This window comes from Zootoca vivipara, chromosome 5, assembly GCF_963506605.1.
Source record: "Zootoca vivipara chromosome 5, rZooViv1.1, whole genome shotgun sequence".
NCBI classification, from domain to species: domain Eukaryota; kingdom Metazoa; phylum Chordata; class Lepidosauria; order Squamata; family Lacertidae; genus Zootoca; species Zootoca vivipara.
In genome coordinates, this window is record NC_083280.1 from 45,752,287 (window position 1) to 45,766,098 (window position 13,812).

Consider the following 13,812-nt stretch of genomic DNA (forward strand, 5'->3'; position numbering starts at 1 on the left):
TTATTTCAATGAAGCATCCAATGTGGTTGTTGGCAGACCTCACCTATCTCCCACACATTGCTGCGCTTCTCCATGCATCTTGATGGACAGGCACACATAGAGCAGAGGAGTTTCCTGGGGATCTGGAAATACTCTCTTATTGTGATCCCTGGGACTTTGTTGGAACAAAATGAGTTCTTACAACGTGGAAGGTTGTATCAACCTCTCTGGAAAGACCCTCCCTTCCCTGCTGACCACACACTGTCTGCACATTTAACTCAGTGTGCGGTCACTGCAAATGGCATCCATTACATTCATAATATATAGAAAATTTGGCAAAGTGATTTAATAATAAGGCAGATAAATATTTAATCTGTAAAAATATTAAATTTGAGATTTTTTAAAAATGCCTGCTTTCAGTTTCAACTACACAGTATAATGAACACAGAAGTTTGTTTGTTTTTTTAAAAAAAGTTGGGCTGCTGCCAGGTTCTTTGGCAGGAATACTCCCATGCTCGTGTGTGCGCATTCACATGCGGGGCCAGGTTCCTCCAGCACTGTAGAAACAGAGGACAGGTTCCTGAAGGATGTGCAGATATGATGGGACCACCTGATTGGCAGAGATCTTGAAACTGGAAAGGCTGCATGGTACTATGAAAGGTGTGCAATGATGCAGAGTCCTATACATCTGGGTTCTAGGTTTGCCATTTGAAGAGCAAAACAGAGGACACATTTTCTGACTTTGCTATAACAACTCTCATTTTACATACCCATGAAAAAGAGGAAGTGTCCTAGAGAAAGAGGACATATGGCAACCCTATTTTTAGCCTTTATTACATACATAGACCTGGACCATTTTTACTCAACATTCAGAAGCTGGCACAGTGAGATTGTTGTTGTTGTTTCATTGTTTAGTCGTGTCCGACTCTTCGTGACCCCATGGACCAGAGCACGCCAGGCACTCCTGTCTTCCACTGCCTCCTGCAGTTTGTCAAACTCATTTCGGTAGCTTCGAGAACACTGTCCAACCATCTCATCCTCTGTCGTCCCCATCTCCTTGTGTCCTCAATCTCTCCCAACATCAGGGTCTTTTCCAGGGAGTCTTCTCTTCTCATGAGGTGACCAAAGTATTGGAGACTCAGCTTCACGATCTGTCCTCCCAGTGAGCACTCAGGGCTGATTTCCTTCAGAATGGATAAGTTTGATCTACTTGCAGTCCATGGGACTCTCAAGAATCTCCTCCAGCACCACAATTCAAAAAGCATCAATTCTTCGGCGATCAGCCTTCTTTATGGTCCAGCTCTCACTTCCATACATCACTACTGGGAAAACCATAGCTTTAACTATACGGACCTTTGTAGGCAAGGTGATGTCTCTGCTTTTTAAGATGCTGTCTAGGTTTGTCATTGCTTTTCTCCCAAGAAGCAGGCGTCTTTTAATTTCGTGACTGCTGTCACCATCTGCAGTGATCAACTCAGCACAACACACAGTGCTAATACATCCCTTCAAGCACCTCCACTAATGTGGATAGGAATCATTGAGATGGAATTCAACTGAAAGTGCTCACAGTGGACAAATGTGCATAAAGTGCACACAAGAAAATCAGATCTGTGCAACCCACGTGTACCTTAATACTCTGGTGTGTACGCAGTCTATGTTGAAAATGGCAAACACTCCCCTTTCAACTCCAGGAACTCCATAGCAAAGAGATAGCATTTCAGAACAAGGAAGGATGGAGGGTGTGTGCACCATCAAACATAACATAAGCCACACTCCAAATTAGGCACAATAGCATTACATCGGTTCACATGTAAAAGAATTGCCCTGTGATTACAAAGGCTTCTTTAAAAAATCACTACAAACCAGCAATTCAAAACATCAGGATAACACCTGGGGAGGGATGTAAATATAAATGTTTGGGAGGACCATTTCTTCCAACTGGATTCCCAGAACAAATGGGTGTGTGGCTGTCAACACAAAAGTGGGGTTAAAACGAAGTATGGAAACACCCTAAACCATCTCCATCAGTTGAGATCCCTATATTTTGCTGGTCCTAATAGATATGTGGGAAGAATGCCCACTGAGATTTTGAGAGCAAACTTTCCTTCAAAGAAAGACACCTAATGTTCTCTCTTGGCAGTCTAACTAACATGGAACACGGGACACTATCTGCTAGCATCAGGCTGGAAGGAAAAAGACCTACCTGCATGGAGAGTTAAGGGGGAGGAAAGAACCATCAGGCTTCCTCATTTCAAGTCACCCTGATGAAGAAACAGATTGTGGCTTTAATGCTTCTTAGACAAATTGTTTCTCTGCTGATTGAAGGTGACTCTTTTTTTTTTAGGAGGGTGGGAGTTAAAGGATGTTTTGTTTTCCTGTAGACAGAGTTCAGGCTGTCTGGGGTCAGTCAGGGGTAAGATTACTTTTGTTCAAAGGAGATTGAAGGTATAGTTCAACTCCAGAGTTTGCTGTCATGACATTTTTATCCAGGAAGAGAAGTGTCTCGTTTTACTCTTAAGAGTGACTGACTCAGTGGGCCTACAGCTGAGACAGACACATTCCTAGGGTTATTCTTGGAGGTAATCTTGTTTGGCTGATGTGGGCCTTTCCTAACCACATCAAGATGGTTGTGTGGTATATAACCAAGTACTGTTTATCCACAGGGCTGATATCAGTGGAACAGATGCAGCAAGCTGCAGCTGCAGAATTCCAAGATCTTCCATCACCAGATAATAGAGACACAAGTAGAGCAGGTTGGCCATAAATGTCAGCAGTCCACAGCAACCTGACTGCAGGATGTAAACCAGTCTTCCCCAACCTGACTAAGGGTGATTGGGGTTTGAAGTCAAAAGCATCTGAAAGGCAACAGGTTAGGGAAGGCTGATCTAACCATTTAAAGTGAATGTATGAGTGGCGGGTGGTGAGCTTCACTAACAAGAGGTATCGCATGTGCTGCAGTAACTGTGTGGGAGAAGGGAGTCAACAAAAGGTCAACCAGTGCAGTTAGCTAAATATCCAATCAAATACATGGAGCCTAAACACTGTTGCTCCGTTAAAGGATGCAGAAAGCTTGCAAGTCCACAACTGGTATCAGCTAAGGCTGCTGCCTTATTTTCTCTTATTTAGTCAAAAGGCTTTTTCAACCTATAGTGCAGGCATGTCAAACCTGCGGCCCTCCAGATGTTTTGGCCTACAACTCCCATGATCCCTAGCTAGCAGGACCAGTGGTTGGGGAAGATGGGAATTGTAGTCCAAAACATCTGGAGGGCCACAGGTTAGACATGCCTGCTATAGTGGAACCTCGGTTTACGAACACCTCAGTTTACAAATTTTCGGTTTACAAACGATTGTAACCCGGGAGTAAGTAAACCGAGGTTTCCAAGGTTTCCAAGGCCTACGGAGGCCTCCGCGAAGGCCTGGAGACTGGGCCACAGCTGCGGAGGCGCTCCGATGCCTCCGCGAAGGCCTGGAGCGAAGGCCCGGCCTCTGCGAAGGCATTGTGATTGTGGAAGAGGACCCTGAGCTCCCATCCAAACAAGGACTATCATCAGCCCACGTAAGAAATAAATGTTAATTTTTTTCACCTAAAATACTGTCTGGTTTATTTTATGGTACAGTACATTGATTATTGCCTTCATTTTATGGATCAATGGCCTCATTAGACAGTAAAATTCGTGTTAAATTGCTGTTTTAGGGGGTGTTTTTCATCGTCTGGAACGGATTAATCCACTTTCCATTACTTTCAATGGGAAAGTTCATTTCAGGTTAAGTACGCTTCAGTTTAAGTACAGACATCCAGAACCAATTGTGGTTGTAAACCGAGGTACCAGTACCACTGTAATTATTTTTTACCTTAAACTTTAGCAAAAGGAAATGGAAAATGGTAGCAACATCAAACTTTGTATCAAGCAACCCTGTAAGAATGGATGAATTTTCTGCTGAACATCGTTGGGGGGGGGGGGAACAGTCTGTTCTTCCTTTTTAAGTAACAAACTGGGTCTCATAAAAAAAGGAAACAACTGCAAATAGCAGTTTTGTTGGGGGTTGGGAGAATTATAATTAGTAGCAATTGTATCAGTACTTTTAATGAAGAGATGGGGTGTCTCTGGTCTTCCAGATGCTGTCGGACTCCAACTCCCATCAGCCGCCCAGAGGTCAGGGATGATGGGAACTGCAGTTCTAACAAAGCCTGGAAGGTCACAGGCTCCCCATCCCTTATTTAATAGGATCAACTGATAGTTATAAGGTAGTGATCTACCATTCAAGAACCATTCATGAAATAACAGAATAATTGTGCTGTCCAAGCGAAAAACAGTGCAAAAGAGGTAATTTAGCACTCCTATGTTTCCATATGCATATGAACATAATAATAACCATCTGAATCAGGTAGGCCCATCTTGTCCAGCATCCTGTTCTCAGAGTGGCCACCCAGATGCCTGGGGAAAACCTGCAAGCAGGACCCGAGTGCAAGAGAACTCTTCCCTCCTGCAGTTTCCAGCAACTGGTATTTAGAAGCATATGGCCTCAACCGAAACAGCTATTGCAGAGGAAATGTGATTATCAGCCAAATCTGCTCATTAGTCATAGAAATAGCCTGTTTTAAAGAGGCCAAGAGCTTTCCCTCTGTGCACTAAACTCTCAATTAACCTGACAAAGATGATTGCAAAACCTTGTACAGTACAGGTTAATTCATTAAAAGTGTTGTATTCAGTGCTGCACAAGTGCAGTGTTCTCCTTGTGCAATGGGACTTCTTCCTCTTCTTTGCCATTGCAACCTCAAAATCTCCTCTGGGGGGGGGGGTCCCCTCGACCCTCAGGAGCAGATTCTGAGAGTTTTGGGGGGATGCATAGGAGAGGAAAAGAGGAGAAAGTTTTGCTGTGCAAGCAGAACAGCAGCATTTAATCCAACCCATAGTCTTTAAAGACTTCAATCTTCCGCAAATTTATGTAAGCAAAATAAATTTTGCAAAACATGAACTACACCCAACTTTAGATTAAGTGCTTCAAACCAGACAGTTGCAATCTGATGTTCCAGTTTAAACTATTCCTCAAAGCATCTTAGGAACAAATTGTTTTATGGAATAAGGTGTCATCTGAGTGAGTGATCAGACATTTTTTTTTTACCATGCTATTTGCACAGTGTGTGTGTGTTTAATCATGTAGCCATGGTTGCCTAATAAATTAGGATATGCAAACACTTCACTACCACCCAGAGCATTAAAAAATGCAGACATGTTCAAGTAAGCCACAACTTTCCAATTAAAAATGATAAAAATGATTGACCTGTTCTCACATGAAACCAAAGGTATGAAATTCTGTGCTTGAGAACTACAGGCTGAAGTCTTTACAGATCCCTAGGATACAGTGGAAACCCTGCAACAGTGGCACAACTTGTGATATAGCACATTGTGTTTGTTCATTGCTGGAACTCTCCCAATACACTGATGGAACTGTCTACTAATGGAGCTATTCCACTAGTGAAAATACACGAGAGAAGTGGCCAAAATGGGGTGGACATTTGAGTGGGACATCTTTTTCAATCCACAGCCACACCATCATCAACAGTGCAACTTTACATAGGCTCCAGACTATTCAAATCAATGGGAGGGGGGAATTAAAAATGCATCACCATCTTCCATCCTCCCTTGACAACCCCACCAGTTCATAGCACACCACTACCAACAGAACGGGCGGCAACCATTTTAGGCATGTCCAACTGATGGGCGACCGCTGACACACAGGTCTTTTTGGACCTGGAAAATTGAGGAATGGGGGCAGAACGGACTTATGCACACTCCACCAACACACACGGGAGCCAGGAACAGAACCCCCTGCAAAATGGTTGCTGCCTGTATATAAACTCCACACAGGAAGACCATTAAGTAAGGTGATAGTGCTTGTGGCTATACATTTCTGACCTTATGTTGTCTATCTTTAGAGCTTACAAGGGGCAACTCCACTAAGCGAAAACAGAACTTAGCATAAAGATAGTACGGTATCCTACATGCACATAGGTGTTTATGTATGTACCTTTTTTTTGTTTTTTTTGTATTTTGTAAAATTAATAAAAAGTATGTTTAAACCTACATGCACATAGGAATTTTGGCACATTGCTAACATTCCCCTCCTAAAACCTAATGGTCATAAACACCCAACAGCAAACTGCAGTCCCACAATTTGGCATGCCACAGAACAGGTAAACAAGGGAAGACGGAATGCGTGCTGTGACGGATAACAAGTGCAACTGTATCTCTCCCATGTCTTCCGCCATCCCCCTTTCTCTCTCTTTTTTTTTGTTTAAAAAAACTTTATTACTTCATATTAAAATCCATTAAAAAAAAGAAATACACATTTCAATTATACAATAATAAATAAAATAACTTCCAAACTTTAACACATCGCTTTACTTTAAGTTTTCTCCATTACTTGCGTTACTTTCCCCTAAAACAAACCCTAATTTTAAATTCCCTCCTTATCAAATTTTTCAATAAAGTCCCTTGTGGTCAGCTAGTCCAAACAGATCACCAACTCTGTTTTGATATCTTTTTTCTTAAAATATTCCTCTACATATTCCCATTTCTTTTTAGAACTTTGTTTCGAATTATTCCTAATAGCCGCTGTCATTCTATCTAGGTTCATAAATTCAATTAATTTTAACTGCCACTCTTGAATTGTGGGTATCTCTTCATTTTTCCATTTCTGACCTATCAGCAGTCTTGCTGCCGCACAGGAGTAAAGAAAAATATCTATCCTGTCTTCTGGGAGGTTTCCAGGTACCAGACTCAATAGAAAATATTCTGGGTTTTTCTTAAAGGTGATCCTTAACATTTTTTTCAATTCCTCGTAAACTTCTCCCCAAAATTCCTTAATCTTTGCACATCCCCACCAACAATGTATATAGTTTCCCCCTTTATTTTGACATTTCCAACAATTGCTTTCTTCATTTTTATATATTTTGGCTATCCTTTCCGGTGTCAAGTGCCACCTGTAAACCATTTTTAACATATTTTCTTTTATTCCAGTACAGGCCGTAAACTTCATTGTGATTCTCCATAATTTATCCCATTGGGTTTTATAAATTGGCCTTCCTAGGTCTTGGGCCCATTTAACCATTAAACATTTAATTTCTTTGTCCTTCAGCTCCCACTCCCACTTCGGCAGCACATATACTAAAATTGGAACGATACAGAGAAGATTAGCATGGCCCCTGCGCCATCCCCCTTTCTCATATTGCCAAGAGAAGCCAATATTCTTGATCCTTTGGGGGGGGAGTTTCCATCGCTATAACATGCAGCACTTTCGATTTAACGCAGCGCTATAGACAGCATTGCTTGCACTTGCCGCATCATAAAACAAACGCTGCTGCTGCACCGCCAAAGAAAAGAGCTACTACTATGTGATCAACCACAATCAACCACAAACATCAGACAATCTACCTGTTGCACGTTCGACCTGTTGGACATGCCTGATGTAGAAGAACATAATGACAACATAAGTAATTACATCATGTAATATAGCCGCAGCTGAATTGCAAGGGTGGATTGCAGTGGAAGGAAAACAGTGCTGCATGTGATGATCATGGATCAGAAGAAAATTCAATGGCTTCTTGCATCTCTCCAGAAAAGTGCCTTTTCCGAACTGCATTGCTGAACAGTATTTCCCTACAGACACAAATCAATGGCAGGGAGCAATGTCCTGGATTTTGAAACACTGGTAGGCTTGTGCAATACACACTGTCATGTGTGTCAAACAAAGCAGACTTTTGTTTGATCTGTTCCCCGCAAAGAGCACAATGGCCATCAAAAACAGAAAACAATAGCTTCGAACACAACAGCGCATGAGCTTGACATTGTCAACTGAAACAGAATCCAGGATCATAGGGGATTATACTAGCTGGGCAAAGCATAACTAAAAAGAACTTGCCAAAGTAAACAATCACCAATTTTGTTGACAAGGTGGGACAAGCTTGGTCAGTCACTCTTCCCCACTCCCACCCTGCCTCACATTTTTTAAACCTAATAAAAACCTAAAGCTGCCTTGCCCATATCCCCCTCAATCTTCCAAACACACAAAACTCCCCCCAAAGTAAAGGGAATTAAGTAGGAGTCCAGATAAGGAATCTTATCTTTCCTGTGGAGAGATGGGCAGCAGCAAGCCAAACAGATCTCCTGCCTTGTGGGAGTTTCACAAGTACTGCAGTCAACAGGGTGAAAGTTTCACAGAACAGACCTTTTAAGCCTTGGGGACCAGTTTTTATCTTTGCAGTTTTATGTTCTGACTTGGTCTGCTTCTTTAAACTAGTTTAGCAGATTAGGGAGAAGTATAGGAACTTCTTTAAGTTCCAGTTCAGTATGTATAGCCCTGATGTAAACATGCCTATACATATAGAAAACACCACTTTTTGGTAAAACACGCACACATAAGTTTTCTAATGCAGGAGAGACCTTAGCCCAACTGATGTGTTGCTCGCTGTAGAGCGTAAGTGTGCAGTGTGTAGAACAAGGAGTAAGGCTATGCTTTAAGCAGCGCCCCAAATGCCACATTCCCCCCCCCAATCTGCTGTGCATGGTTGTGCGAGAATGCTGCCTTCTGTGAGTATCATTTTTCTCAGCTGAAGGGCACCGTTTGTCACTGTTGACTGCGTACATACACACCCCTCCAAGGCTGTGTATTTGTCAAACGGTCAGGCTGGAGTTAGTTTCAAATGCCTGCTCAGCAACAAAGTTCACTTGGTGATCCTGGATTAGTCACCATCTCCCAACCTAACCTGCCACACAAGGTGGCTGAGAGGACAAACTGTGAGGCGATTATGATTTTGCTTGCACAATTGGCTTTGTATGGCTGTGCCAGAGTTAAGTTGCCTTGCTGCAGCTGTTTTACTGCTGCGCTAAATTGGGATTGGGTGTTTTTATTTGTTTTATCATTTTACTGAACATTGCTTTCATGAGGCAGCCGACAATTGTATCATACAAATAAATGGGAGAGAAGAGAAAACAGGTATGCTGCCTTTAGCTCCTTGAGGGAAAAGTAGCATAGGAACAAAATTAATGTGTGAAGCAAAGTGGCATTCTCCCATCTCCCCACGCTTAGAGGACCTGCCCTTAGTTCTGTTTCATTTGGATTATTTTTTTCCTCAAAGAAACATATATTTTACTGTTAATTTTTCAACAAATAATAATTGTGCACACAAAATATCCATTTACAATCCAGGTGCTGCATTTTCCATTTACAGAACAGGCTAAAGCTTTTACAGATCTACTAGAAACGAGTCTCTCTCTCTCTTTTGCATATGTTCACAATATTCCCCAAAATATATATGATTCAGCATTTTACTGTTTTTTATTACACATAATAAAGGGGATTTAAACACACACACACACACACACACACACACACACACACACACACACACACACACACACACCAGACAACTCTAGCACTCTGCAGGATCAGAAGAGTGCAACCCTCAGAAGTATGTCCAGCTGAACTTACTCCCAAGCAAGGGTGCATATTGATGCAATCTTACACTTTGCACCCAAAGCAAAGGTGGGTCCTGGAAATGAGGAGGAAATTGGAAACAGGACGCCAGCTGCCTTCCACCCAAACAAAGCAAGTTGTTAGGAAAGCATGACAGTGGCTGGGTGTGTCACAACAGAAAAAAAAGATACATTACTTCATGGGTTGGGCTGAGAGCTCAGCTGCTGCAAAGCTATCTTGTTTTATTAGAGGGGAGTGGGAAGATTTGGCTTAGGGAACAAGATAAACAAACACAAGGTCCACAAACCTAAAACCAACCAACCTATTTTCAGCCAGTTTCAGGGGACAGCCTTGCAATCAACCCTCAGGGTCCTAAGAAGGACCTAGGAACATAGCCACGTGCAACTGGCGTTACACAAGCAGGTAAGAAGTCATTTTCCTGAAGCTTACACACTTTAAAAAAAATTATTAAAGATTTCTTGAATTACAAAGGTGTGTAGAGTGCCACTCATATTTTAACATGTATCATTTTTGCAAATCAGTTTCATTTGTTAAGACGCTAAGAAGAGCTTACACACATTTTTAAGCCACACAATTAACTTTAGTGTTCAATTACTAATTAATTAATTCATCAGATTGCCTTGCTTAAGTCAATTCTATTTGACATACTATTTTCGTCATAAATATTGAGTCAGTGAGGTGTAATGGTTCTGTTATAAGGGGCAGGGTAAGAGGAATTTGCCCCCATGCATTACGAGACTACCAATGTACAGAGAGGGGACAGTTTAGCCAGAGAGAAGCCATTTTCTTGACTTCATGGTTCAAAAGTCAAGAGAAGCCTATTCTGCCGTATCAAGGTAAATTAATCCCCTGCTGACCCAGACAGTTCCTCCAGACCTCTTGGAAAACACACGCACCCTTTTACATAACCCATTGCTAAATCCTGTCTCACACCCACATGGAAACTTGCATAATCGCACCTCCAGCCAGATAACCAAAAACGATAACGATCACCCATTCTCGGAACTTCCACCCTCCCAAATCCCCGCCTGAGGTGCCCTCCCTTGTACTTTTCATGACCCAGATTCAGCTGAACCATGGACCTTTTTAAGATATATATATTTATCCCTAATAAACTATTCCGTTGTTCCTTTAGTAATGTTATGGTGTCCTCTATCATGTTACCCGATGCATCTCCCTATTCTCTACTCTGTATGAAACTGTATCTATTTACGAAACCGCAATAATATAACCTTGCACTGATACCTTGAACCTTTCTATCAAATTGTACCTGTTTAAAAAATCCTGCCATCCTGAAGAATTAATTGTTTGACTCTACTATTTGCAAAGGTTTCCACTTATGCACCCTTCTAAGCTTTTAGTTCGTTGTCCTTGATAAAATGTTATAAGCTGTCAAACATCGCTCTGAACTGTGAACGTTTTACCGCTGTTAGAATTGTATCCTCTCTATGTATTATTAGTTACTGTATAATATCTTCTTCTTCTTTAACTTTAAGTGTAGTCTTTTCTCTCTATTGCAAACGTTGAATATTTGTATAAACTTTGTTGCAAGTTAATAGGCACCTCTGTGGCACAACATATTTTACGGACTGTTTCCACTTCTTCTTGATACCACACTGCCACCTAGCCAGTCTAAAAGAGCACGACTCAAATACACACTTTCAGTGAGAACAACAATTTTATTTGATAAACAGGTGTTATCAACAATCTTCCCACATCCGCAGAGTCTTCCTGTCAAACAATAAGGAGACATGCATAATCATTACCTGGACTATCACCATGATATCTTACATCAAGAATTCCATCAACCCCTTTGTCCTCTCGCGATTACCCCCTCCCAGAACCCATTTCCCCACCTTTTATGCAATTCTGTACTATTGGAAATGAAACCTATAAATTTGTGAAGCTTCCTTTGTTCGGGGTCCCTTCACTTCAACTTGCTTGTGTGGACGGATCGCTATTGCAATAGCTTTATTATTTAATTAATAAAGTACCTTGCTTCGTACGTCCTGGTTTGGCCTCTGTTATTTGGTAGGCAGGAGACGCTCAAACTTCGTCTGCCTGCCAGGATACCTGGACTCTTCCTGGGTCAAGGATCCACTTAATTCTAGGACCGTGTAGCTCTACAAATTTTTACAACAGTTTGGCGACCACTTCGGGGACCCAGTTTTGCCTTGAGCTCCGGGTTCACTGAGGAAGGGGAGCCCAGCGCGCCCTTGCCTCTTTTGCAGGGGGGTAAACCAACCTCAGGACCCGAGGCGCTTGGTAGTAATTGAGAGTCCAAGCGGGACCCCCAGGACGAAGCAACGTTTAAAGGGACAAGGCTGTTTTTTCTTCAGGAACCAGTGGGAAGCTGGAGACAACGGGATTCGACTGAAAGGATCGGTCGTGAGTATTAAAAGGGGACACGCGGTGGGCTGATTACTGCAGCAACTAAAATTCTAAAACTTCACTCTTCACTGTTCTCTCCTTTTCTGTTTCTTATCTTGGGCTCTAGTTGCAGCTAAGCTGTAAAGGCATAAGGGATAAAGAAGAATTAGAGCCTTTGGGATCCGTCCTTTCGTTAAACGAAATACCCAGAAGGACGGACCCAGCTCGCTCCTGCCAATCTGCGCAGGAGTTCTGAGCAATCTACCCAACCTTTTTTCCGTATTCCTCTGCTCTTAATCTTCGGGTGAAGCCGCCCCTAGACACCCCCGATCCCCACCGGGAAGTGACGGGGTTGTTCTAGATCGCAAGGTCACCCGTTCTTTTCAAAAAACCTTCCTTCCAAGGCTAACCACCCGGCATTGCGTGGGCAAGCGTCCAGGGCAGGTAGTCTTTCTATTAGATTGTAAGAGGCAGGAAAGTTGCTGCAGGACCCTAGGCAATTGATGACCAGAAGGGGGTCCTTAGGTATCTAGCTGCACCAGGCCGCCTAGTAGTTAGTGCACGCGAATGGCAGGCAGGAACACCACAAGGACGTGGGGGTGAGTCATAGACTCGGGAAGTTAAGAGTGTCCAGGAACAGGGTCGGGGACCCAGAACTGCAGTATAAAGAGCCAGAATAAACATGGGTGCGCATAATTCAAAGGAATTCCTGTCCCAGACTCCCAGCCGTGGCAAAGCTCAATGGAAGCTTCGCCAAAGTGGGGACTCTGAGGATGAAAGCCCATTACAATTCATATTCGAACATTGGCATGAATTACCTGGGGTGGAAAAACTTGACAAAAATCGGCTAAAAAGACTCTGTCAGAAAGACTGGATCCGCGTCACTGCGGACCATCCAGAGGGGGAAAAATGGATCCCGAGAGGTTCCCTTAATGCCCAGCGAATCTCTGCACTAAGAATAACACTGGAAGACCAATACCCCTTGCAAATTCGATATCTCAACTTATTTGAAAAGGCAAAAATCCTTCTTAAAGGGACTGAAGGTCCAACAGCCCCACAAATGCCAGTAATAACGGAAAGGAGTTCAAGACCCCCACCGTACCAGGAAACAATTATAGAAGAGCCGGTAGACCAGCTCTGCAGCCCTGCCGAAGCCCCGGCACCATCTCCTTCTAACGCAAACAGACAACGGGAGGCTGAGGTCCAAGACTCCCGGAGTGCAGTGGAGGGCGGATCTGTAACTCCTGCCATGCCTAGTCTAAGTCCAGCACCTCAGGGCAACCTCGAAGCCCGAATTCCTGCTGAAGTACCCCCCCAGCTAAGTCCTGTTGCTAGCAGAACTCGTAGTCGTGACCCAGAAACCAATTTAGTGGAGCAACTAGTGACAGTTTTATCGGAATTAAAGGGATCGTCCACAAAGGAAAGAGACCCCATAGAAAAGGAACCAGAGGCTACCGAGAAAACCCAGGGACAATATCCCTTAAGGTCAGTCCCAGTTTCAGATGGGACGAACTTCGTCTATTCCCATGTTCCCTTTTTAACCTCAGACCTACTGAATTGGGCTCAGCAGATGTCGACCTTAAAAGACAATCCTGACATGTGCTATCGTAAAATTGCCATTATTTTTTCTACTCATAATCCCTCCTGGGCAGACGTACACATGCTCCTGAATGGTCTTTTTAATGAGCCCGAACGGGAGGAGATTTTAGAGAAAGCAACAGAAGCCCTAAAATTACCTGATGTCCAACTCAATAAACCTGCAGGGATCGAGCCTCTAACTGCAGCCCAACTTAGAACCGAACCAGAATGGGACTATAACACCACGCCTGGGATTTGGTATCTGAAGGCGTTTCGAAAAGCCATCTTACATGGGATAAGGCTCGCGGGAAAAAAATCTACAAATTGGACTAAGATCAGGGAGGTAACCCAAGAACCTGATGAAACTCCCACCGCCTTCTATACCAG

The 13,812-nt window shown here is 43.0% G+C and overlaps 1 protein-coding gene and 1 pseudogene across 3 annotated transcripts in view; one reads left to right on the forward strand and one right to left on the reverse strand.

The window, feature by feature from the left end:
• SH3PXD2A (SH3 and PX domains 2A) overlaps window positions 1–13,812 on the reverse strand; it is a 275,011-nt gene that overhangs the window by 185,224 nt on the left and 75,975 nt on the right. The gene's annotated exons all lie outside the window — the stretch shown is intronic.
• Window positions 7,119–7,234, forward strand: LOC118094106 (U6 spliceosomal RNA; annotated as a pseudogene).